The 26,781-nt window shown below is 40.4% G+C and overlaps 1 protein-coding gene across 2 annotated transcripts in view; it reads right to left on the minus strand.

Moving 5' to 3' along the window:
- TMEM108 (transmembrane protein 108) overlaps positions 1 to 26,781 on the minus strand; it is a 353,527-nt gene that overhangs the window by 260,058 nt on the left and 66,688 nt on the right. The window contains exon 1 of one of the 2 annotated variants that reach the window (XM_045008161.1): positions 14,368 to 14,511. The exons of the other annotated variant lie outside the window; for it this stretch is intronic. The gene's annotated coding sequence lies outside the window, so the exon portion shown is untranslated. Of the gene's footprint in view, positions 1 to 14,367; positions 14,512 to 26,781 lie in introns of those variants that run through there. 2 annotated transcript variants of the gene reach the window in all.

Raw genomic sequence — 26,781 nt, forward strand, 5'->3', positions numbered from 1 at the left:
GAACTCCCCTTGAAAAGACTGCATTGTTGCCAACCTCAAAGCTTCAAAAATCATGAGACTATCTTAAAAAGCATGAGATTTAAAAAAAAACATGTTGGGGTTTTTTTATTTGCCTTCTGACTTCTGAGCATTCAGGTCATATTTTCAAGTTTTTCTCAAACACCAAATGGGCTAAAACATTTTTAATGAAAGTTGACATGTTCACATAACCCCACTACTCCAGAAGCTAAGGTTTTAAGAAACTCAAACTAGCGTACAAATAATTTGAAATGGCAATCTTGAGATTCTGCCCTACAATCAGACCATCAGTAGGAGCAGAATGGGGAAAATAATATCCTTACCAGAGTGGAACTATGTTTCTGTTATAATAATGTAGCCAATTAATATGGCTTTTCCAGGAGCCTAAAGAATCTCAACTTCTTAAGTGGATTAAGATTTATGAAAGACCGCATTGAACTCTGAACTCTGAACTGTGAACTGTGAAACTCTGTATTTTTCAGGGCTTTTAAATGCATACTGTTTTGGTGACAGTATATGCTTTTGGAGCCTGAACCACCACTTCACTGAACATAACAGTAATTTCCTTGGTTTGGAAGAGCTCCTTGGGAAATACAACGATGTCATGCGTGAGCACCTACGTTGAGTAGGTCATAAAGAAGCTACGGCTGTATCCAAGTAAAGGAAAATGTTATCTGTTTCCAGTCTGTGGACAACTCTATTGGAAAAGGCCTGATTGAATTGTTTATGAACATTTTAAATGAGAATAAAATAAAGCTTCAGGACTGCCACAGCCAAAGCTACGAGAATGGCACAAATGTGAAGAGAAGAAACAGTGGTTTCCAGGCAAGGATCCTTGTGCTGAATCCAAGAGCTTTCTTCATGTGTTGTGGCTGTCATTCCCTCAATCTGGTTGTGTCAGATGCAGCGTCAGCTTCTTTAGATTCAGTATATCTCTTTGGAGTACTGCAAAGGATATATGTCCTGTTTTCAGCATCAACTGTTGGCTGGAAGATCCTCACAGACAATGTCACAAATCTAACCATGAAGCCACTAAGTGACACTCTCTGGGAGAGTTGCATTGACAGCATAATGCCAGTGAAGTATCAAGTGACTGAGGTACAACACCCTGATGTAACGGGCACAGTCGAGTAAAGCTGAGGCCGGACTCCGAAACAAGGTGCAAAGCCTGTGAAATCAAATCCCCAACTTCAAATTTCTGATCTTAATTGTGGTTTGGCATGATATCCTCTTCCGTGTAAATGTTGTAAGCAAGGAATTACAAACTCAGTCGATGGACACCATGACTGCTACTACTTTGATGAGAAGCTGCCTTGATTTCATTGTGGCCTACAGAGACAAGGGATTTGAAGATGCCATCACTACTGCCAAAGAAATGGCAGAAGACTTAGGAGTTGAGCCTGCTGCCTTCAAGGAAAGTTATATTCATCAGTCGAAGAGGCAATTTGGTTACAAGGGCAGAGATGAGGTGATGTGAAGCTCAGAAGAAAAATTAAAGAGGGAGGTTTTTTGCCCACTTGTTGACACTACTCCGGTGTCCATCGAAGAAAGATTTGGACAAATGAAGCATCAACTATCAGGTGGAAGATCCACACAGACAATGTTACAAATCTGACCATGAAGCTGCTAAGTGACACTCTCTGGGAGAGCTGCATTGACAGTATAAGGACATACAAAACCATGTAGGTTTTGTAGGACCTTAGTAAGCTGCTGGCAGACAGGAAAAGACTCTTGAACAAGTGTATGGACCTTCACCGGATGCTGACAGATGAGGATTATTTGGCCAGGGGGGAGGGATAGCTCAGTGGTTTGAGCATTGGCCTGCTAAACCCAGGATTGGGATTTCAATCCTTGAGGGGGCCACTTAGGATCTGGGGCAAAATCAATACTTGGTCCTGCTAGTGAAGGCAGGGGGCTGGACCCAATGACCCTTCAGAGTCCCTTCCAATTCTAGGAGATAGGTATATCTCCATTATTTATGTATTATTATTTTTATGTTGAATTGGACAACATCCAAGTTCTCCAATTCATTTATGATGCAGAGCTGAAGAACACTTTTCCTGATGTGTGGATAGCTTTGAGGATTCTGCTCATGCTACTAGTCACAGTTGTGAGTGGTGAGTGTAGCTTTTCAAAGCTCAGACTCATTAAAACATATATTTGATCAATGATGGTCAATGAGAGACTAGCATTGCTTGCTATTTTACCACTTGAAAATGCCATTGGCTAGTCTTTGGATCTCTGACACTCTGCTTGAGTTCACGAGGGCAAAGGCGAGAAAAGAGACCTTTTGAACTAAATGAGTAGGGTTAACATTCTAAGGCTGTCACCGACTGTAACAATATTTAATACTTGTCCACCCAATGTTGGTGCACAGTTCAGTTTCTTGATGTTAGTACATTTCAGTTATTCTTAAAATTTTAAAAAGTTTCTATAAGTTTAGAAGACATTAATATTTTTATTTGCTTATATATGGCATGAATAAATACAGATTTACAGATTCTAGCATGCAAATTTATCATCTTATATGGCAGGAATAAATCGTGAATGCAAATCATGCATGAAGGTTATGAAATGGGATATAAAGGCAATAAAAATAAAGTATTCAAAAGTTTAATGGAGGAGGGGGCACTGAAGATGCTCCTCACCTGGGGCGCCATTTGGTCTAGGGCTAGCCCTGCTCTTCATAACAGGGTGGAGTCTTTTGCTTGGCTAGTCTTTCTTCCCTCTTACTATGCAAATATCTGTGGTTTTATGAGGTTTACATTATTAAAAAAATCCTCAGGGGCAAAAGTTGTAGAGCCAGCTGAATGCTGCTAATTTTCAAGTCAATGAGCTCCTTATTTGAACAGTAAAGATGTACAAGTTTAGATAGTGGAATAAGAAAGCAATCATCTAGTAATAACAGAGTGGGAACAGGCATGAGTACCTATTAAGCCCTGCTCCCTCAGGACTGCACAATTATTCCTAGTTTTAAAATTTGCTGTGCTTCAACTTAACTCATGTAGATGTAATGGAGCAGGTACAATTGTAACAGAATCACAGGCCAATAGCTTGCTGAATTTTGCACTTTTCAGAGATCATGAGTTTGACTGTATACCAGTCGATCCTCTTAAATTACCTCACACTTCAATAAAGTCAGCTGAGGGAAGAATTTAGTACACAATTATAATCAGCCAAACAAGAATGTGTATCTTTTGGAGCTACTTCTGATTTGTTTTGTTTTAAATCTGGATCAGGAGTCAGACTTTCCTAGCACAATTTATGTTGGCATGAATGGATGGCACAAATGAATGACACAAAGCCATTTGTGCCAACCAACTAATGGAGTTTGTCCAGGGGATGGATGGATTCAAGCAACACATGCACATTCAAAAGTTTTAATCCCTCACTCTGGATTTATTATAGGAAACACAGATCCCATTTTCTGCTTTGATGCAGCCATTTTCAACCTAGCCAGATGCCAGCTTTAATTTAGCTAGTATAGGTTTTTCAATATAGTTGACTCTCTTTGGATTTCATCCTACATTACTCTTCCAATGAGAAATCTCTAAAACCATTCCTTCTCCACTCTTCCAGCTCCAGGAATATCTTCTCAGCTTCCTCACAGATCATCTTACTCACAGTCAAATCAACTCTAACAATGCTACTATTAAAACAAACTTGAATTAATTTGCCTGCCTGTTACCAAGAATAAAAGGATTACTAGGAGTACAGGATATTCCCAGACTGAAAATTTGTGTTAAATGAAGAGTCAAGGTTGGCCAAATGTACTTCCTCACAAACACTAAAAAGCAGGGAAATCAAAAAGTTAAAGCCACTTTCACACTCAACACAATACCAATCTTGGAGTCTTAGTTTATTACCATCACTACTACCCCATCTGTCACTCTTTATAAGTGCGACATGTGTCCACATGGGACTTATACATACAGAAGAGTACTTTTCCAGTCTCCATACAAAATTTTTTGTCTTGTTGTTATACTAAGGCTTAGATGGATACAAACCTCAGTCCAGAACCAAATAACCACTTAACTCTCTCCCTCCCCCCGTCACGCAATAAACTCTCGCAAAGTTTGGGTCTAGATCCAGACCTGAATTTACCAGCTGGACCCTGTATACCCAAGAACCCAGATTTGAATACCCCCTGATACTGTATATGGGAAAGTTCAGAGGCAGAGGTGAACTTTGGGGCTAAAGTTAATCTCTGTTATAAAAGCAAAATGTCGCCATCTCCTGTGCAGGTGCATTAGTAAGAAGAGAGGGCATGGCAGGAAGCCTCTTTCTCCATGTACAGCATCTGGGCAGGATTGCAACCGAGCACTTAAGAGGTTCCCAGGTCTGGGGACTAGCTGCTGCCCTAGTTGGGCAAGGGGGCTCAGCCTTCACAGCGTATGCAGAACGGGCTAGAGAGATGACCATGCTGTGCCCCCTACACTGGCATCCTTTGAGCCATCCTGCTCTTTTGAGCAGAATGCTCCGAATTCCTATTTGCATTTAAAGAACTTTATGTCCCATCCTCCACCTAATGAAATTAATGGGAGTTCTGCTATTGACTTCAAAGGTAGCGGCATCAGGCCATTTATTCTCAAATACAGGTCAGAGTTTGTGCTGCTGAAAAATGCTGCTTCCTTTTTTCATCTTTCAGCTACTGGACGGAGCAAAATAGATACTGTTTTCCTTTAGATTCAGAAGTGTTTTGTCATCCTCCTCACCTGTTGTTTCCTTACTTCCATAATTCAGTAGGAAGTAACTACTAAAATAAGAAGATGGTCATAAATAATTAATACTGCCAAACTTGGGGGAAACCAGATGAAAGCGGATTGATCTGTTCCATTCGATCAAAACTATTAGGCGCTGTTTTCCTTTGAGCAGTAATTGTAACTAGCCTCATCTGTGAGTGAAAGGTCGTGGAAAATTAACGAATATGAGGAATGTAAATCAGGAAAGCAAGGCACCTCTCATTTAAAGCATTTCATTTTGCCAGTCATAATTTTTACATGACAGGTTTGCCACAAACAGCCCTTTCCTACTACAGCTGAGACAGATTCCAGTTTAATCTGAGCCTGACTGGGAAACAGAGAACGAAAACAAGGATTTTGGAAATAACCTGAATACCGTGTACAGTCAGTCTGACTGTCCAGAATGTGAGAAACTAATCGAAGCGTAAAGATGGAGGCGTGAGAAATATTATTTACATTAAAGTAGCACCTAGAGGCTCTAATCAGTACTGGCATTCTATTGTGGTAGGTGTTAGACAAACAGAGTAAGGGTACGTCCATTCTACCTGCTGGGTCGGCGGGTAGCAATCGACTTCTCGGAGTTCGATATATCGCGTCTCATCTAGACGCGATATATCGAACTCCGAATGCGCTCCCGTTGACTCCGGAACTCCACCACCGCGAACGGCGGTGGTGGAGTCGACGGGGGAGCCGCGGACTTCGATCCCGCACCGTGAGGACGGGTAAGTAGTTCGAACTAAGGTAGTTCGACTTCAGCTACGCTATTCGCGTAGCTGAAGTTGCGTACCTTATTCGACTCCCCCCCCCCGCCCATTGTAGACCAGGCCTAAGAGAGGATCCCTGCTATGAAGAACTGAACAGCTTCATAAAATATCAAATTTGGTTTAGGTCATTTCGATTACATCTTTGTAAAAAGGTGCATAATGTGTCCTGTCATTTGTAGTTGACAGATTGTTCGATGAATTCATTTTAATTGCATTTTTCTCAGTTTTGTTGATATGGAAAAATAATTTAAAAAATAAAACACAAATTTTGAGCCAAATATTGGTTACCTGAACCTTTCCACATGGTTAGCATGCTGGGTTCCTCAAGAAGGTTCTACAAAAGAGCCAGAAAGTCTTCTAGTCTAGCAAGCAGTTCTTATCCCTTTCCTTTAAATATATTGGTGTGCATGAACATAACTGATCAGGAGCACTCACAGGTCATGCTGGGCTTCCTGGTGTTATTTCCCACTTCTCTCTTAAGCAAGTGGACTGATATATAATAATGCCTTGAGTGTCCCCTCTCAGATATTGTAGTAAGGGATGGGTCTCATTCTATCTGTCTACCAGTCGCCACATCTTAACCATGAAAACCTGATACATTCCATGCTCGCAGTCTGCCTTGTTCTTGTTGCTCTTTACAGAATTTGATTGCATTATTTAAAAAATATTTCCTCCTCAGATGACACCTTTCAGTATTTAAATGTATTTTGCTCATTCATTTTGCTCCCGAGAACAGTATTTATTTGTCCCTGTCCTCTGACAAAGATAGGCAAAAACGTCAACAATAACAAAGAGAATTGGAATAAATAACCTCACCAGATGAATGGATCTTTGGAAGGGATACTCTATCTGTAGAATTTACTTGCAAAAGAAAGATACTCATATCAGACTTGTGGTTTGTGGTCATAATTTTGAATAATCTACCTCACACACAATGCTATTATCCATTTGCTAAATACAGAGCATCAAAGTGGTAGTGGATTTCAATACATTAATTTTACACAGGTCTTGCTTTGATTTCACCAAAACTTTCATAAAATCAGAGGGAAATTACAATAATCTTATTGGGATGGGGAACACAAAAATATTTCAGATAAAAAGGAATGTCATGAAGTCTGAATTGATATAATATCTGGACCTTTGTGTGTGTTTGTATATATATATATATAAAGACAAAGGTCCAGATTTTTCCACATTTACACATGTTGAGTAGTATCTGCCTTCATTAACTAACTGCATTTAAGATACTGTTCAACTTGAGTAAGGATGGCAAAATCTAGCCCTTACTTAGGGCCAGATTCTGCAACCCACACTGATGTTACTTAGACCAGCAATCCCTCTGATGTCAGTCGGACTACTGATATTAATAAGTGCTTCTTGGTATAATAAGAGTTGCAGAATCAAGCAGTAAAAGCAGTACAAGACACACAAGATAAGGGAATACAGCGAGGTTGAGGCAGCACAGGATATGAGTTAAAGCAACATACTGTTGTTATATAAGTCGTATCAATTCTTCTTATCACTTCATTTTAGTTGGTGCATCTTGGTTCGGATAATCCATTTGTTAATCTAATACATTTAATTCTTAAATCAAGTAAGTAATTCATTCCATTTCTCTTAGTAGTTTTATTCCTGTCAACTCCATTTTTGTAGGGTTGGAGGTTTTTGGTAGCTATACTGAAATACATTTATTCACTGCTGTCAGAAGGATTCTAAATTGCAATCCCTCTCTCTATAAATATCTATATTTAGCTTTCACAGAATCATTTGGATGTTTTTCTGAACTTAATTCTCTCACATCTACTCTTTCAATTTATTCTGTTTCCCCCTGCACGTATAGGATTGCAGTGCCAAATTAATCATTGCTTGTGGTTTTGTTTTTCTAGCAAGTCCTGGAATGAAGAAAATAAGGTGCTTGAAAAAAATATTACTTTGTACCTTGCAAATTCATTGTTAATCACGTTTCACTGACAGAGCATTTTCAAATGTAATTTAGGAACCAAAAAGGGAGGAAGAGAAGAAACTAGAAAAACTAGAAAAAACTAGAAAAAGCATCACGAACACTGGTATTACTTACCAGACTCATTAGTGTTGTTCTGAAAAATTAAGCTATTTTCCAAAACAGATATTGATCCTTAGGAGCACTGTAACTGACTTGGTTTGATACCCTGTGGTTCTGAATCTGCAGTCATTGTACAAGTAAGGCTGTGAGTTTTGATTGTGAAGTGACTAAAAGACCAGGCTCCATATTTTTTAAGGATCAGAACTGTGGCAGATTTGGAGCTTTTCTGTAATAACTTGTAAATACTGTATGTTGAGCTAGTTATTGGGATGTTTACTGTATGAATATATTGGTTGAATTTAATAGGGTGCTGGCAGGAAAAAAGTAGGAAGCAGAAAGAATGGCTCAAGATAAGACACCCCAAAGCAAACACTTGAGAGTTGTTAAGAGACAATGCCAGGACAGAAAAAAAAGTGCATGAACAAAGGAGATCAAAAGAACTCAGGCAGGTTTTTAAAGGGACCTTTCTCAAGGAGGTGGGGCGTGCATGGGAGACAGGGGGTGTTTGGGAGAACCAGGCTGGAGACACAGGAACCCACTTAGGGGATCTGAAAAAGTGAGGGCTCTCTAGGTTACTATCAAAGGATGGCAAGCCTTTAGATAAGATACATCCATGTAGGCTCGTTTAAAATCCTTTTTCTCTAAATGCTTTATTCTTACTAATAAAATGAACAATGCTTCTGTTTAAGAAGGCTGTCTAGCTCCTAGGTACACCACTGGTCACAGACTCCCAAGGTAAGAAACACAGGTGTGCCATCCCAGCTGGACCTGCTGGGGACGTGCAGTTGATACACTGGGTACTGCAGCCTCGGGGTTGGCCTAAGAGTTGCAGAACTGCGGAAGTGAAGGCGGGAAACCTGACAATCCAAGCGGTGCTCTCAGACACCAGAAAGGGGAGCACAGCTAGCCCTGTGACTGTAACAAGGATATTTTCCTGTTCACAAATATAGCAACTGAATGATATTAGATGGGCAGAATATTTGGCCACACTTTATAATAAAGGTACATTTATAAAGAGTTTATCAAAGATTAAATGATTTACAGATGTTTTAATGAATCACGTGTTACAGACTGGATGCCATCCAGCCCCAGGTAGCACTGCTTTGTGGCAGTGGACAGGCACAAAGCAGTCATAGCAGGGCCAGCATGGGCCCAATAAGTATAATAGTGTCCCTAAGTTACTACACCTTTACCTCGATGTAACTCAGCCAGCCAGGGTTCATTAGCCTTCAAGCATTCTAACCTGGAGCGCATACACCTCTACCTTGATATAACACGACCCGATATAACACGAACTCGGATATAATGCGGTAAAGCAGTGCTCCGGGTGTGCGGGGCTGCGCACTCTGGTGGATCAATGCAAGTTCGATATAATGTGGTTTCACCTATAAAAAGCTTTTGAAAAGTGAACTTTTCCACCTGTAAACCAGCACAGCAAAACAAAACAAAACAAAAAAACACCTCACTTCCCCATTTTCGCTGTAGGTGCCAAGTATTTCACATACAGCTCTAAATCTAATCTGCCAAATTTCTCTCAGTACACATGCCGAGTGAAATCTGACCCCTAAAGGCACATTAGCAGATTTAAAAAAAAATAACAATCACAAGATAGAAGTAATATCTGGAAACCAGGACAGATGTCCTTCTGATAAGGTAAGGCAGAATTATACATCTCTCATCTTGTGATCATGCAGATATCAAGAAAAAAATGCATAGACCTACAGTACTGTATCCACAGTAAGAAATGTGAGAACATATCAGAGTCAGCAACTAATTCTGAGACCTGGCAAGCACTGTATCATTCACTTTCAGTTCTTTGTCATTGCAGATCACAGACTTCACTGGCATTTTCCGGAAGACATGTGGTTTATCTCTAGACCTCTTTTGCGGGTTAGTTTAGATTAAGTCAGGGACAGGTGAACTTTTTTGTTTAATTTTAAATCCACTCTAACACCTTAGATTCAAAAGTTTGACTCCAGTATTGCTGGTTTAATGTTCTGGTTGAAAGGGACTGAATAACAGAGCAGTCAGGTGAGGGAAAGAAAAGTCTGTGCTTATGTGTGTAAAAGAGGAAGAGAGAAAGAAATGGTGGATGGTGGTATGAAGGTATCATCAAGTATGAGTTTGGGATGGGTGCGTTACTCAAGAATGATGAAGCCATAAGTTATACACTGTGACGGTTATGTTCACTACTTTTACAAGACTGATACATTTTGCACAAAGTAGACCTTGTGAGGTATCACTTGAAAAGTCATAATCTATTGAGTATTATTGTCCTGGAAAAATATGTGTATCAACATTGTATGTGAGGTTATACATTTCTATTGTATAATGTTTCTGTAACGTGTTGCAGAGTTAGAAAGGATGTCCAAACCAGTTTTTCAGGGGCAAAGACACACTGGCACCCCCAGACAGGTATCAACAGAGTCAAGTGGGCTATCACTTACTTGAGCTGCCATTCTCCAGCAACAGAAGGGTGTGAATGAGAAATCTACATTTCATCACAGGGACAGTTCAGCCCTCCTGTCCACAAGAGACTACCTGTCACCTGCACCCCAGCAGGGGGTAATCCTCAAAGAGGGGGCAGTGGTATAAATATGAAGACAATAGCCTCCCGCTTCACCTCTCCTCCCATCTCACTGCTCATGACATCAACAATTCTCAAAGAACTGAACTAAGGGGGAGTGGTCCCAGGCTGAAAGGAGACCCAGCCTGTGAAATTTACAGCAACATATGGCAAGACAAAACATTTGCTTTAAAGTTGAGCTAGCTTATTAAGTTAGGTTATTAGCTTGCATATTACTCTTTTATTTTCTTTTGTAACCAATCCTGCATCATCACTTGTAATCACTTAAAATCTTTCTGTAGTTAACAGACGTATCTCATTGTTTTATCTTAACCAGTGTGTTTGGATTAAAGTGTGTGGGAAACTCCATATGGGATAACGAGGCTGGTGCATATTTCATTTTCCTTTGATGAAATTGTGGACTTTCTATGAGTTCGCATTGTTCAGTAGTGTGCTGGACAGTACAAGATGCACATTTCTGGGGGAAAGTCTGGGACTAAGAATTTGTATGTGGTCAGAGTGCTCATGTGTTTAACTGGGAGTGAATTTTGCATGCTGAAGGCTGTGTGAGAAACCCCAGGAGTGGATGTTCTGAGAGCACAGCAGTGTGAAAGGCACCCTCGGCTAGAGGGTTAAGGGGACACAGCTGTTCAATAGTCCAGATTGTACCCTGTACACATACACATCATCCCAAATGTGTGCCACTAGAACCTTTATACCACACTATGTCATCTTGTTTTCTGTGTATGCAGTGTATGCTACAGAACAGCTATTTTATGTGTGTTTAAGTGAGTTTTAAAACTTTTTAATGGGATTGGGACTCATTTTTATCCTTCCATCTGTAACACCAGGTGCATTACCTAATTAGTGCAGCTGTACAAGGCTCAGTTTTACTATTTGTAAAAATGTCATGAATGTTAAGTCTGTTGCCTCTAGCTGTGGAAGGTCCTGTCATGAATGCTGTGTGCCTCACTGGGAAGATAGGAATCTTCTCTTTCCAGTGGGATAAAGCTCCCATTTCTAGCCCTGTAGGACTGAAAGAGATCAGACTTGAAATGACACTTTTATGGCTAGAAGAGCCATTACCAGTCTCGAGGCTCAGAGGGAAGGGATGGGGGGAGATGCGAGGGAGTGTGGAATAAAAGAGGGTGTTAACATTTGAGGACAGAGGTGGGAATATTAAATGTTTTTCTTAAATGGGAGATTTGGAATGTTAGAATAAATCCCAAGGAGATGGATTAATTGGCAGATGGCAGGTGCAGTGCTCAAAGGTGAATGATAAAATCCTTTCTCAAATGGCTTTGACATCTGCTACATAGTTTAGATAGATACACACACCATACATATACATCCCACCCATTTGTTCCAATGTGGCTTTTAGAGGGTGCTCTCTGATCCCTATTAGGTAGCACAGGGTTTTAAAAATTGAAGGATATTACTATCATAGAAGTTAGAAATAGAAGAGACCTATTAGCCCAGGCAGTACATCTCGCTAGCTGTGAAGGATTGTTCCCCTACATTAACTAGTGATTTGTTCAGCCATGTTTTAATTTTAGCATTTCAAGATGCAAAATCAGTCTTCTACAACGATGAGCTATCCGAGGAAGTATTTTTTCCTCTGAGAGCAAAAAATCTGTAGCTTGTTTTGCAAATCTGTTACTGTATTTCAAAATCATTTACCTACCACCTGGGAACATTACAAATTTGACATATGGTACCGTTATTGCCTGCCTCCTGGCAAAAGGTGTAGGGCATCTACATGAAATGAGAGCTTGGCCTAGTTAACAATGAAGGACCTACAGAAAAAGGAGCATGTTGTTCCTCCTAATAGAGCCTACGCACTTAAACTATTCCTGAACTACTAGACCAAGCACGTGGGGAGGGACCAACATTTTCACTCTAGGATGCTTACAGTTAGGCATCTAAATCAGTAGCCTGTTTTTCAGAGTTGCCCAACAACCATGGAAGTTTTCGGTGCACAGCACAACTGAAGCTCAGGGGTATTATTTTTTCTTGCCTAACTAATGGGTGCCCAATTTCAGGCATTCACCTTTGAAAAGTCTGGACAAAATACCTTTCAATGGCCAAAACCAAAATAATCTGGCTGGGTATGAAACAGTCATATGACTTCAAAAAAGTGGGGGGAAGGTTATGACATGATGATGTTATGCAGGCTTCAAAAGTTATTTCAAGACTTTTTAACATCCCACCTACCTTACTTTTTAAGCTAATCAACCTAAAGCTAAGATGGGAGTTACGTAAGAAGCTGAAATGTAGGAAGATTATAATTTACAGCAGAATACAATCAGGGCCGGCTCTCCCATTTTTGCCGCCCCAAGCAAAAAAACAAACAAACAAACAAACAAACAAAAAACCACTCGGACTGCCGCCCAAACTGCCGAAGCAAAAAAAAAAAAGCTGCTCAGACTGTACCGTCCCAAGAATGGACAGAATGCCGCCTCTCCTCCTGGAGCCAGCCCTGAATACAATTGCTATAAATATCACCAATACTTGAGCTGATATCCTCTATCTCATTCCCTTCAATAAACTACAAATCTAGATGGTTACACACACCTGTTTTGGGGGCATTACTTTAGAGTCTGATTCATTTTGTTAAACAGATGGAGCCAGTTGAATGAACTGCGTACATCTGGAGAATAAATGACAGCATATGTCTGAAGTGAAAGTGTATACACCGATTTCAGTCAGCAACTCTGTATCCAATCTAAATTATGGGTGCGTTTGAGTAGACTAGGAATTTACTAATATTACAAAGCTCAATCACTTCCTTTATCTTGCAATATTATGAATCTGATATTTTAGCACACTCCTGAAACTAACTGATGTATGCATGAAAGGACAAGTGATATGTCAAAAAAATCCTACTGTGGAATCCAGCATAGTTTCACATTAGGGAAGCAAAAACACATAATCAGAATGACAGTAATGGCAATCAATGGAACCATATGACAAACAACCTGATTTCTCATTCCAATCTATGAACCTGAAAAAGAGACTGAAAGAGCACAGAATTAGGTGGTTCGTATGCATTTTCTCAGTGTGGCCTGGGGAGGGCCGGAGTATTGTTAAGAAGATTAGTGAAATGGTTTCTCTCTTAAATTTACACAAAGATTATTTTTAAGGTGTTTTTTTTAAACAGATATTTTAGAAATAATTTTCCCATACATTTCCCAGCAGCAATAAGGTAATAGCACATAACTGCTTCATCAAAACATAGTCTGCTCGTTATGTATATATGCCAAACACACAAAGCATTTGGCTGTGTGTTACCGAGTTGCTTAGGCCCAGGCAAGTTAAACATAACATTAAACCAAACTCGCTTCTAGCAGATGCTAGCATAAAGCCTCCAGTAAGCAAAAGTGTGCTGAGGGGGACTTACAGGGCCAGATTCTCCACTGGTGTAAATCCATGTAGCTCACTGAAATCAATGGAATGGCTCCAAGTAACAGCAGTGCCTCAGATCTGGCCAACAGTGTCCAAGGTTTCAGCAACTGCTTTTTCACCAGCAAGCTTGCAGGGGACCCGTGTTGCCCAAAAGGCTCAGTATTTTCTCCCTCAAGGCTAGGCACAGCAGACCCCATTTTCTCCTGCTCTAATTCACTGCTGATGGGGCCTGAATCCCAGAGATATTGTTTATGGTCTGGTCTATACTACAGACCTATATCAGTATAACTGCATTGCTCGGGGGTGTAAAAATCCACACCCTTGAGCAACGTACTTACACTGACCTAACCCTCCATGTAGAAAGCTCTATGTCGGCAGGACAGCTTCTCCCATTGACATAGCTACCACCTCTCAGGGAGGTGGATTAACTACGGCAATGGGAGAATTCTCTCCCATCAGCTTAGAGCGCCTTCCTTGACACACTCCAGGGGTGCAGCTGTGCCAGCGCAGCATTTTAAGTGTGGACTTGCCCTTAATTTGTGCCTGACAGAGGCTTTGTCTACACTGGACTTTCATCGGCAAAACTTTTGTCATCCCCTCCCCCAAAAAGCGCTGGTGTGAACAGCGCTTTGTCAGCAAGAGAGCTCTCTCCTGCCGACAAACAGCTGCTACACTGCGCACCTTTGAGCAGCACAGCTGTATCGCTAAAAGATGCGTAGTGTAGATATAGCCTAAGTGACTGGATGGACTGGGATTTAAATCGAGAGTTGATTACACTATTAATCCAGGACTTGAAAGAGGAGTACTCACTTAGATAATGACTGGCTTTCCCACTGGAAGTAGGAGATCTGGCAAGTCTGCAGCTAGGTAGAGAAATCTCATCCTTGTAATAATGCATTCCTATAGCCAGCATTTGTTGGTGGTAACCCTATGACTTCAGTAGCCACCTTCCCAATTGTAGCTCCTTCCTGAGGGGAAGAGAAAGGGGAAGTGTTGAGATAAAAGGTAGGGGGATCAATACTCAACACATTCGGAAAACAAAAAGCCAGCATCAGTCAAGCAAATTAAAAACTGAGACAGCATGGGGGGAGGAGGGGTATTACATCCCTGACCTTTAAAAACAGGACCTTCTCTTTGCATTTACATCAGCATCCCCAGAAAGTATTCAAGATTAGAGAGCTTTTTTCCCCTCTACATTTAACAAGTGTATTCAGCCCTCACACAGTTTTTTAAGCTGACTTTTCTGTGCAGATAATGATCCATTACACATGAGAGAGAAGACTCCAGGCTAGTACTTAAATGGAAATGCTGTTTCTTTAGGGTTAATGGCCATCAAAACATTTTAAAATTCTTCCTTCTGCAATGTAAATATGCCCTGTCTTATATTGATTGCAGACCGACCAGCAGTTCCACTGCACAGCAAAGAGGAAAGCAGCCTGCAGCACAGTGAAGGGTAGTCCTCCTTATTTCTTTGACAAGGGATTAATCCTCCTACTGTCATGCGGGAAATAAGTCTTTAAAAGTGACACTGGGGAAGAAAAAAAATCAACATTTGGGGTGGGAGTGGGAAGACTGTCTCTTCTTGTTAAGTGAAAATTCCTTAAAGCTGGCCAAAGGCACATAACCACTTTACTGTCACGTTTTATTTTCTCCTTTATATCAAAGGTAACAGATTTGCAATGGCAACAGCTCACGCAGCAGATTCTATTATGGTCTAATATTTAGATGCTGGCAAAGGGATACCTGGTGCTATTATTGAGCACAGGGTATAACAGATCTAGATGACTATCGGTGTTCTATCCTATGCAGTGTAGCTGTGGCTGTGTCGCTTCCAGGATATTAGAGAGAAAAGGTGGGTGAGGAAATACCAAGTTTTAGAGTCACACAGTGCCCTTTTTCAGGTACTCAGAGTACCTTTTCCAGAGCAGAAGAAGAGCTCTGTGTGGCTTGAAAGCTTTGTCTCTCTCACCAACAGAAGTTGGTCCAATAAAATACATTACCTTCCCTTCCCCCGCCCTCCGCCTTGCGTTCTATCCTTATATACTGGATTCCTGGCAGAAAGCTAATTTGAAGGACCACACAATGGAACTCCATGGGCCTGATTCTGCTCTCACACCAGTGAAATGCCATTGATTTCAATTCAGTTATTCCTTTTACATCCGTGTAACTGAGAGGAGGTCTACGGCCCATTGTTCCTCCTCTCATCCTCAAATTGCACCTGAGTTTCGTTATTTAGATCTCCAGGAATGGGGAATAAATAAATACATATATTAAAATAAAAGAGCAAAGGGGAAAGTAATCAGAGGGTATAGAGGAAATAACATACATTCTAGACCACTGGAATCTAGTGCTTTAAGCTGGGAAAGGAGCTGGATTTATTTCTTGATGCCACACCGTCCAAAAATAGAATCTCTCTACGAATGAGCAATTTAATGCTAAAAACCAATATTTACTTTCCATTCCCCCTCATGAATAATGGAGGACATCTGATTTCCTGTTCACACTGTCAGCATTAAGATAAACAGCAGCAGCTTACTAGCAAGGGTCTGTGTAGGTGGTATGGGGGAGGGAATCTTATAAAAATAATGGCGCAACCCTTTCCCTCTTGCTGTTACAGCTTTCGACGCACTGTTTTCACAGTTGTACTTTTACTAGTTATTTAACAAAAAGATGTGTTGTTTCTATTTCTGATGCACATATAGGGCCAAATCTTGCCCCAGCTTTACTGTGTGTGGGGAGCAGGAATGCTGCAGGGATTCTGTAAGGATTTGCAGGTAAGGTGTGCTGCATCTTGCACTTTGTGGCTGCTTCAACAGGAGCAGTTTGCATTCTTAGTTAGCATTTGCACCCGACGGCAGTATGCACAACAAGTTACTCAGGCAGGACTGGATACACACACTAGCTCACAGACCTGGCCATTTCCACTTAGCTAGACATCTCACCTCTCTAAAAATCAACCCCATGTTAGACAGAAGCCCACCCTACTATTTTCACCAGTGGAGAAGAGTTGCCTTAAACCCTCTTCCTCTTCAGCACACCGAAGATCAAGGGGAAGATCTGATTCTCCTCTTATTTATACCTTCTGTAACTCTTTGCTGACTTCCAGTCAGCTACCTTCTAATTTATACGGGTGTACATGGGAGGATCAGGTGCACAGTAAGTTATGCTTATGGAAATACCATTCTTTTCAAATGCCTACTCAAAGAGGAAAAAAACTTGACTTAAGAAAAATGTTTAACTTTATTTAACTTGTAGAATGATGTGAGCATCTTGAATGGAAAACCAGAGAAACAAAGAAGAGTACCACCAAATGGTCTTGTCCATTTTGCTGGCAAGGCCGATAACACACCATCATGACAGATTCTGTATTGCCAATTCCAAACCTTCAAAAAATAATCATAAATCAGACCTCAAAAACATTAAATTCATGTAAAAATCATGAGATTTTAAAAGAAATAATAAATCTGGGGTCCATTTTTTCTATCTTCTGGGTTTTGAGTCTTTAGGATATCGTTGGGTCATGTTTTTCAGCTCTTCTCTGCCACCATTTAGCCTGAGGGCTAGAAACGTATTATTTATTTTATAAAAGAGAAATTATGAGATTGCCACAGAACAACACAATTTCACGAGCTGGGCCTTTAAGAAAAAAACACCAACCCTTGGTAAAAATCACAAAAGTTGGCAACGCTATAGAGTACATTGTTAAAGATTCAAATCCATCCCTCCAACATAGATAAATCAGGCAAAGATCCTCATCTCCAATGATAGCAGAGATTCCTGGTCAAACTTGTTGCCATTGATTTGCTGGCTAGGAGGAAATGTCCTGGTCTCTAGGTCAGAATGGCATTAACAAGCACTGTACTTTTCTTAGTTTAAATGAATCAGGGAAGAACTTGTGCTGTTTCACATGCATGTGTGCAGACAGGTAATGTACAAAATGTATCCTCTTCCTAGGCTTTGCCTTTATTCTAGCTGAAGTAACAAAGCCTTGAGGCAGGACTATACTTAACAAATACAAAAACCTTAGCCTGAGCTGCTTCCTTAGTTGGCTTGTCACAGGGCTTTTCTACGACAAATTTCCTGTCTCTCATAGGCGGCGGGTAACATAGGCTGGGAGTCAATTTCACAAAGATGAAAAAAAATTATGAGTCAGATCAGTTGGGGAGAAAGAATTTAAACAAGAAGAAAGTGAATGATAAGTGGGAAATGTTTCAGTACATTTTATTAGATGCTCAAAAAGTCACAATCCCACAATTGAGAAAGAAGGCCACACTGATTAGAAAACAATCTGGCTTCTAGGAAAAGTGAAAAACATCTATAAGAATGCTTTTAAACATGGAAGAAAGGGGAAATCAATAGTAATGAATGTAAAGCTCGGAATTGTAACCAAAAAAAAGTGCTAAGGGAAACAAGGATATAATGAGAAATCTATGGCCACCAGAGTTAAGGACAATAAGGATTTTTTCAAGTATATTAGGAACAAAAGAAATCCTAACAATGGTATTGTCCATTACTAGATGGAAATAGAATTCCCAATAATAATGCAGAGAGGTCAGAAGTGTTCAATCAATACATCTGTTCTGTACTTGGGAAAAAGACATACCATATGATGATGAAATATTTTCCATTACAACAGTACCTCAGGAGGATGTTAAGCAGCAGCTACTAAAGCTAGCCATTTAAATCTGCAGATCCAGATAACTTGCACCCAAGAGTTTTAAAAACAGCTGTCTGAGGAGCTCTCTGGATCAGGAATGTTAATTTTCAATAAGTCTTGGATCACTTGGGTAAGGCCCAGCGGACTGGAAGAAAGCTAATGTTATGCCAATATTTTTAAAAGGTACACAGGATAACCCAGGTATCATGAGGTACACAGGATGACCCTGACATCTATCCCAGGCAAAAAATGGAACTATCATTTTTTATTAAATGAAAATTTGGCTGATACAGGTAACAATGTTGATGTGACATACTTAAACTTCTGTAAAGCATATGACTTGGTAGGTACTACGTGATATTTTGATTTAGAAACCAAAATGATACAAAATCAACATGGCACATATTAAACAGATTAAAAACTGGGTAGTTGATAGGTCCCAAAATTTAGCTAAATGGAGAATCATCATTGAGTGAGTGTGTTTCTAATAAAGAAATACCCAGTAAAGACTTCTGTATTTGGCACTGGTGAGATTGCTACTCGAATACTGTATCTAATTCTTGTGTCCACAATTCAAGATGGACGTTGATAAATTGGAGAGAGTTCAGAAAGAGCCACAAGAATGATTAAAAGATTGGAAAACCTGCCTTCTAATGAAGGCGCTCAATTTGCTTAGCTTAACAAAGAAATGCTTAAGGATATTACTTGATCACAGTCCATAAATCCTAGATGGGGAACAGAAATTTGGTAATAGAGGACTCTTCAATCTAGTAGACAATAGTTTAACAAGATCCAGTGGTTGGAATTGTGCTAGACAAATTCAAACTAAAAAATAAGGTGCACATTTTTAACAGTGAGGGTGATTCACCAAGAGAACAACTTACCATGGTAGATTCTCTATCACTAGAACATTTTTATTCAAAATTGAATGTTCTTCTAAAAAATATGCTCTAGTTCAAACAAGAATTAATTCAAGGAAATCCTATGGCCTGTGTTATATAGGAAGTCAGACTAGATTATCACAATGGTCCCTCCTGGTTTTATAATCTATGAAAGTCTATATCCAGTCACACTTAAATCCAACTACTGTAAAAGGTCAGACATGGAAAGATACATGTAACTGAGTGAATGTAGCTGGTTATTTCCACTTCAGCTAATATATTAATTCAAGACAGATCAAAAAAAGAGACAAGCCAACAGCAGCTTTGAAAAGGGCTACGTCTGATATTATTTTAATTATTCTGCATTTTAAGTAACCCAATTTAACTAAGTAACCCATGTAACTATCTGATATGAATTCATCAAACAAGATCCTGCACTCTAAACTGTATCATGTGGAAATAGCTAGAACTGTCTTCACTGGAAATGCTTTTGACCTCCACATGGGAAAGCATGAAGACTGTATGATTCCCCATGGAAAAAGACCTACAGATTTGCAGAGTTGCTTTCTTAAAGCTTCAGAGTAACAGCCGTGTTAGTCTGTATCCGCAAAAAGAACAGGAGTACTTGTGGCACCTTAGAGCCTAACAAATTTATTTGAGCATAAGCTTTCGTAGGCTACAGCCCACTACATCAGATGCATAGAATGGAACATATAGTAAGGATATATATATACACTGTCAAAGTTAGACTCAGGACTCAAAGTTTGTCAGACCACTCTGTTTTATTAGTACAGCGCTCTGCTAATAACACCCAGATAATGTGAGCACCATGCAAGACACAAACTATCTTATTAATACAGATAAAAGGGTGAGAACTTAACAAGATAACAAAGGAAGCAGAATCAGATACGTTTACCTGGGGTAGGCATGCATATCTTATTTCCTTACTAACTATTACCCATCTTCTGTTAATGTTTTGCCATTAGCACCATTGTTTATGCCTAATGTTTCTTTTCCTGGCACCTGTATTTCAACATTTCTTATTTCTGCTTAAAGGTACATACAACGTTTCTTTAATCCATTCTTATTTTTACAATATAATTCATTGTACTTTCACAATCCCTCCTTTTGGTCAAGCTCACGCCATGACCAAAATTTTACTGGGTTCCACATATTAACCGTTCTTTATCTCTTTGTTCATCAGCAATATTCAAAATCATCATATTAGCACTCTGTTCTGGGGCAGTCACCTGAGTGGCATGCCTTACACAATTTTGGGTACAACAGGAGACTAACTGAAAACATACAAAAATTATTAGGATTCCAAACAGGATAGTCAGGGCTCCCTGAAACAACCAGTTTCCTATGCCAGATAATACTTAGCCACTTCCATAAAGAACTTGGCTCTTCATGGGGAAGATATGCGATTTGTTCTAAGTGGCTAGCGTGATCTATTACCTCGTTGGTATCGTCAGGTATAAACACACAACATTGTTTTCCAATGAGAGCACAGGTCCCTCCTTTGGCCGCCAGCACTATGTACAATGCCTGATGGTTTTGGAGGGCCACCTGTCGGATCGCCCCTGTTTCTTTGGCCAGGGCTCTTAAACTTTCTTCAGTTTTATTTGCCATTATTTTAACTACTTCTTTTAACCTCAGGAGCCTTTTTGCCTGGTGTATTACTCCCCCAAGTGGGTTAAAGGAACTGCCAATAGTCTCTTCCCAGGTGTCATTACTGTTCCATATTGTGTTAAACAGACAAGGTCCTCCAGTGAGGTCTGGGGAATTGAGTGGGATAGCCAGGACAGGAACATCAGTTTGAGAGTGGGCTGGGATGTGGCTGCAGACCCAGCATTTAGAAATATTAAGGGTCTGAGCTATCCACACTTGCTGCTGGATAAAAGAATTGTCATTGTGGACTCCCCAGACCTTCAGACACCAACAGCCGAGGAACAGGCACCACCAGAGGCGCATGTTGGAGGCAGGGCCCTTCTGGTTCTGACAACCTCAGCTGAGGGAACGGTAGTCACAGTTTTATGTCCACCAGGCAGCAGGCGCTAGGCTCACTACTGCTTTTTCTTGGGCCTTGCTTTAGGTAGTCGTCTGCTTCTGGCAACCCTTACGAGAACGTAGATTGTAAGGTATTGCAGGCTGTTCCTCTACGTCATCTTCTGGAGTCAAAATTGACTCTGCGTGGTCCTGAGGTGGTGATTGGTTCGCTGAGGGTGGTGCATTCTTACACGGCAAAGCATGTATTCATGCTGCGGATGCCAGACAGTTTAACAGCCGTCTGGGTAGTAAGCAGTGCCTGATGATTCTTTGATACTCTTTTTTAAGTCTTTTTGCTTCTTTCCTTGACTCTGGCTATAACAATGGCCTTCACACCTTATCTTTTCCTGATGCATTCATTCCTCATTCACACAAACAGATTGAGAATACAAACAGTAGTATTTTATATCGAGCCAAAAGGCATTGCAAATTAAACCTTGCTAAGTTTTACAATTAATAACCAAGACAATTTACATTGAGACCCAGGCCTTCAATGTTTCTCTAATTTACTTAACATAGACCAATAGAGAATCCTGTCTCTTACTACCTAAGTCTTAAAACAAAGAGTTAGAGAGGGCCCAATTTGTAATGCATATGGGAAAACAGAATCTTAGGGCTTGGCTACACTTACAAATTTGCAGCGCTGCAGCAGGGTGTGAAAACACACCCTCTGCAGCGCTGCAAATTGCGGCGCTACAAAGCGCCAGTGTAGTCAAAGCCCCAGCGCTGGGAGCGCGGCTCCCAGCGCTGTCCATTATTCCCCACAGGGAGGTGGAGTACGGACAGCGCTGGGAGAGTTTTCTCCCAGCGTTGGTGCTTTGACTACACTTAGCGCTTCAAAGCGCTGCCGCGGCAGCGCTTTGAAATGCAAGTGTAGCCAAAGCCTTATAGTCCCAGAGGGTCATTTCTTTCTGCTATTCAAAAAGGGTGGCTAGCAGGATGAAATCAAATTATACATTATAAAGTCCAGCTCCTACATATCCCCCTTTTGACACTAAGATTATCAATCGCCAGTGTCACTTCTTATGTAGTAAAATACTGGGAGGTGATTTGGGCCTATGGCTCTAGCTTTGCATACATTTGTGTTATCCACCAGCATATTTTAAACATTTCAATTAAACACATACAATTTAAAACCAAAAACAATTAGGGGTAGTAACATTAGTATGCCAGTAGTTGTGGGAGACCATCCAGATAATATGAATGGTTCTGTTTCCCACATTGTTTTGTTTGTTTGTTTTTAGGAACTATGTTACCTTTTTACCTTTTTAAACAGATAATTGGTAACTGTTTGCCATTCAATGCCAAGACTGATAGAGAACTCAGCTAAATCAGTGCTTACAGTAAGCTGAGACTTTTTGGTTGTGGCAAATAGTAAATGTGATTATTGGTAAACACAGTACTTACATTACATGTACATTTGTCTACTGGTGAGTTGCTAACACTTTTATCCTTTAAAAACACTTCTTTCCAAGAATTAACACACACATTGCCCGTTATACAATACTTTGGCCTAATTATTAATTTTATCCCACATACAGGATCCTAGTGAGATGTCTTTACTACAGGGCTTTGGAGCAACAGGCATGGATAAGCATACCCACTTTTGAGGAGTCCACTTGGTACAACCTCTAGTGTCCAACAGTTTCCCTTCCTCCCCAGCCCACTGGCTTGAGGTTTGAGGTAGCCAGAAGGATCCCAGGTGCAATCTGTGGAGTGGGCTAACTTTCCATATCTTTGCTTCCAGAGCCTGTTGGTGTGCAATTTTAACAACAATTTCTTCACTTAACAAATTTTGTCTTACAGTACTGGAAACATACTGCATCCAGTTATATTGATAGGTATTAAACAATTATCTTTTTCTTTGCTTTAACAGATGTATTAAAACCTTAATATTCTCTGATATTACCCAAAACATCTTATGTTCTAAATATCTGCATTTTAGTACATTCCATAGCTATTGCAGTATGTTTTTTTTTAAACTTTTATTTGTTTTTGTAATAGGTTGTTCTGTAGCTGATATTAGCTTTTTCTGATTTTCTGAAAGACAAAAATAACATTTTTCTACCCCTTTCAGGGTGGCATTGATTGTTGCTTAAAAGATTCCTTTCTTTTACAAATACCCTTGCTGATTGCAGGCAAAACAGAGGAATTACCCCCATATTTTCCTGTGGTTTTTTTTTTTATATAGGCAGGCCAGGTTTTAATGGCTTCTACTTTTTAAGGGTTATGGGGAAATTATTCCACTGTTTAGTTATTAAATTCATGAGGTGGTGTACCTCAAGTTTTTCTTCTTATATAGCAGACCAAGTTTGTAATGTTTTTCCTGCTGTGTTAAGCTTTAAGTTTATTCACAGGTAATAGCTGAGAAGCATCATTACCATATTACCTTCAAGGATTTTTCCAAAAATCATACACACTAGACGTTGTTACAGGGGTACTTACTAACATTAAATTTATTTCAATGTTTAATATTAACAATAACATTTAGCATCAAATCTCTTAAAGGGATCTTGTTATACCATGTCTTTTATTTAGGCAATTTCTTTTGTGCTGGCAGTTTTCACCTTCCTTTATCAGTTAGGTAATTTGCATCAACACAGGCTTGGCTTTTGGATTCAAAGCCATCAGCAGAGCTCAGAGACTCTGTCTTAAAAGGGACACAATCAACTTCCACCAGAGTTTTGATTTCTTTCCACTTTCAACTCCTGCTTACAAAACACAGAGATCTGAAAAAGAAAACAGTCTATTGCGGCTCTTTTTGGAGCCCTAATAGGATTTTAATTCAGTAGCATATTTCATTTGTATTTCTTTTACCCCTTTTTACAATATACACTGCACATGTCCTAGGGAAAAAGCACATTCCTTCTATACTACAACTTTTTTTTTTAAACATTAGCCATATCAATTTTTCCATACGATGTAACTGTTTCTTTTTTCTTACAGAGTTTTCATGTACCCTTATCAAAAGTGACAGTCTGATTACACAGAGCCATTTTAAGGCTCAGTGTTTTTAACATTGCTTCTTTTTGTTTTGTGCACCTCACCTCTGCTGTTGCTTCAGAGGGGCACTGTTAAATTTTTTTTTTATTCTTTCACTACAGCTGTTATCTGCTATTGTTACAAAAAAAAAACAACCAAACAAACAAACAAAAAGACTCCAGAATCTCTCCCTATTCTCCTGATTTTGACTGCCCTATTGCAGCCATGACTTGGTTTTTATTTAAAAAACATTTTAAATTTTATAAAGAATCAAGTTACCCCTTAAGGGTTAAATGCTAAATCCCAAAGCCAAACAACACTAATTACCTGTGTCTTGCAAAAAGGTCTGTCAGTTTTGCAACTTTGAATTAAGAGTCAAATGAATTTTTAGCGGCATTAAAAACAAAAACAAAACCAATTTATCTTACACCTACAAAACAGGAGTTTTACAAACCAGATGTGCTGGTTTAGATTCTTAGAACTTTACATATTTTCACAGACAAATAGATACATACACGTTTTCTTTTCCTTAACATTCCTTTACACTGCTTTGTTTTTACATAGCTCTATATATGTTGAGTCTGAACTTTTTATGAGTTTAAACTTAACCCAGACTTGATGTCTCTATCTGAAACTTTTAATCAAAGCTCTGACCTGCGAACTACTCATGACACCCTCCTCCCCTTAAGTAGCCATCTCCCCCTTTGTCTTTTCTAATTTACATTTTAACCTGTTTTATCCTGTAGAATCTTGATTGATTATGCATGACCATTATGATCTGTTAATCACTTTGTTTACTTCTGTGTATAAATATTGATGCTCACCCATAATAAACTTGCCACACTTACTCCGAAGGCTTTTAAGCTAAGGATAGTGTGAGCCCGTTGATCAACGAAGTGTTGTCTGGTCTCTGACAGATTTGTGAGCCCCATACCAACTCCGCACGAACTCGGGTGCTGGAGAGGTGAGTAAGGACTTGCTTTTTTACCTAACAATTTGGGGGCTCGTCCGGGATATCCTTCTGGTGCGGTGCCTCTGTCCAGTGGCCAGCCCACTCATATACGAATTGGCAGGCGCCACGGGAGATTTCTCCCAGCCAATTCAATATTGAGGGGTCGTGTACTGGACAGCAGGATAAACGCCAGTTGGAGGGCTCCTGTCAGACACCATGGGTCAAGGGACTAGCGTGCCTCTTGAGAGTCCACTGGGGATTGTAAATAAGTTATGGAACGAAGGGAAACTCCCAGTACAGACAGGAATGTCTAGAAGGAAGTTGTACACACTGTGTGTAAGGAATTGGACTGGGTATACCGCGGTATTGGCCGACCCGGAGATGAGGTGGCCTTCGTATGGCTCTTTCGAATAGGCTGCCTTAAGAGGAGTAAGGAGCCAGATCGAAAAAGACCATCCGGGACAGTTATGTTACTGGTTTTGTTGGGACACAGCAGCAGAGCTGTGGAAATCTTTAAAAATTATGGCAGTCAGGAATCCCCTCCATGTTATTTCGATGACGAGTATAAACCACGGCGTGTTTTGACTCGTCAGTTGGTCCCCACTGCACCTGCCCCTATTCCTCCGCAGGGGGACTCTCTCCAGAGCGCAGAAGGGAATCTGCAGGACTCCAGATCGGAATCTCTGCAGAGGGATAAGGAGGAAATGGAAGGGCACACCTCGGGAGGAGTAATTACTAGGCAAAAGATCAAGCAGATGCAGCAGGATGCATACCCCTCCCCTGAGGATAGCCCAGAGGCTGCCTCTGCCAAACTTTTTGTGAGTAGAGAAATGCCTTTACAGGTGCACGACCAACCTTTTGTGGACAATAATGGCCAGTTACAACATACTAATATTGTGGAATATAAAGGATAGCTAGAATGGGACTTGAAAGAGTGGGGACGGTTGTCAGGGTCCTTTGGGGAAAATCCCCGAAAGATCACAGAACTTTTAGAAAGACTGTTTTCAAGTCATAATCCTACTTATACGGATGTAGATCAGTTGTTAAGTAGAGTTTTGACCGGAGAGGAACGTAGTAGATTGTGGATGGCAGAAAGGACATGGGGGGATAGCGATGCGGTTAATACCACTTGGATGGATAGGCGGGATCAAGCCGCTGGCTGGAATCCCTTAGACTGGAGTCAGCAAAGGCTGACTCAGCTGCGGACAGATCGAGAGCGATTGTTAGAGAGACTCAAAGAAATGGCTCGCCGCTCGCCTAATCAGGCTAAGTTCATGCAGATTCGGCAGGAATCTGATGAGCCACCCAGAAAGTTCTGGTCGAGGCTATTGGAGGGGGACCGAATGTTCACTCAGATGGATCCTGAGAGAGAAGCAGACCACCCTACTCTTATTTCATTTTTTGTGAATCAGTCAGTACCCCCTGTAAGGGATTATTTCTTAAAGTTTCGCCCTGGTTGGGGAGGTGAGTCAGTCACTTCAGTGTTGGACGTAGCTGATTTTGCATGGGAGAAAGAAAGGGAAAGTAGTAAAAAGAAAGAGAAAAAGGAAGAATATAAGTTGATGGCTTTAGCTTTTCGCGGTGGTATTCGAGGCAGAAGCCATGGCCGTGGCAGGGGATTTCAGGGTGCTCGGGGAAGAGGGTCCTGGCAACCCCAGCCACCAGGGAATTGTTTTCAGTGCGGACAGCCCGGTCACTTTAAA

This window comes from Mauremys mutica, chromosome 2 (assembly GCF_020497125.1).
Source record: "Mauremys mutica isolate MM-2020 ecotype Southern chromosome 2, ASM2049712v1, whole genome shotgun sequence".
Lineage (NCBI taxonomy): Eukaryota > Metazoa > Chordata > Testudines > Geoemydidae > Mauremys > Mauremys mutica.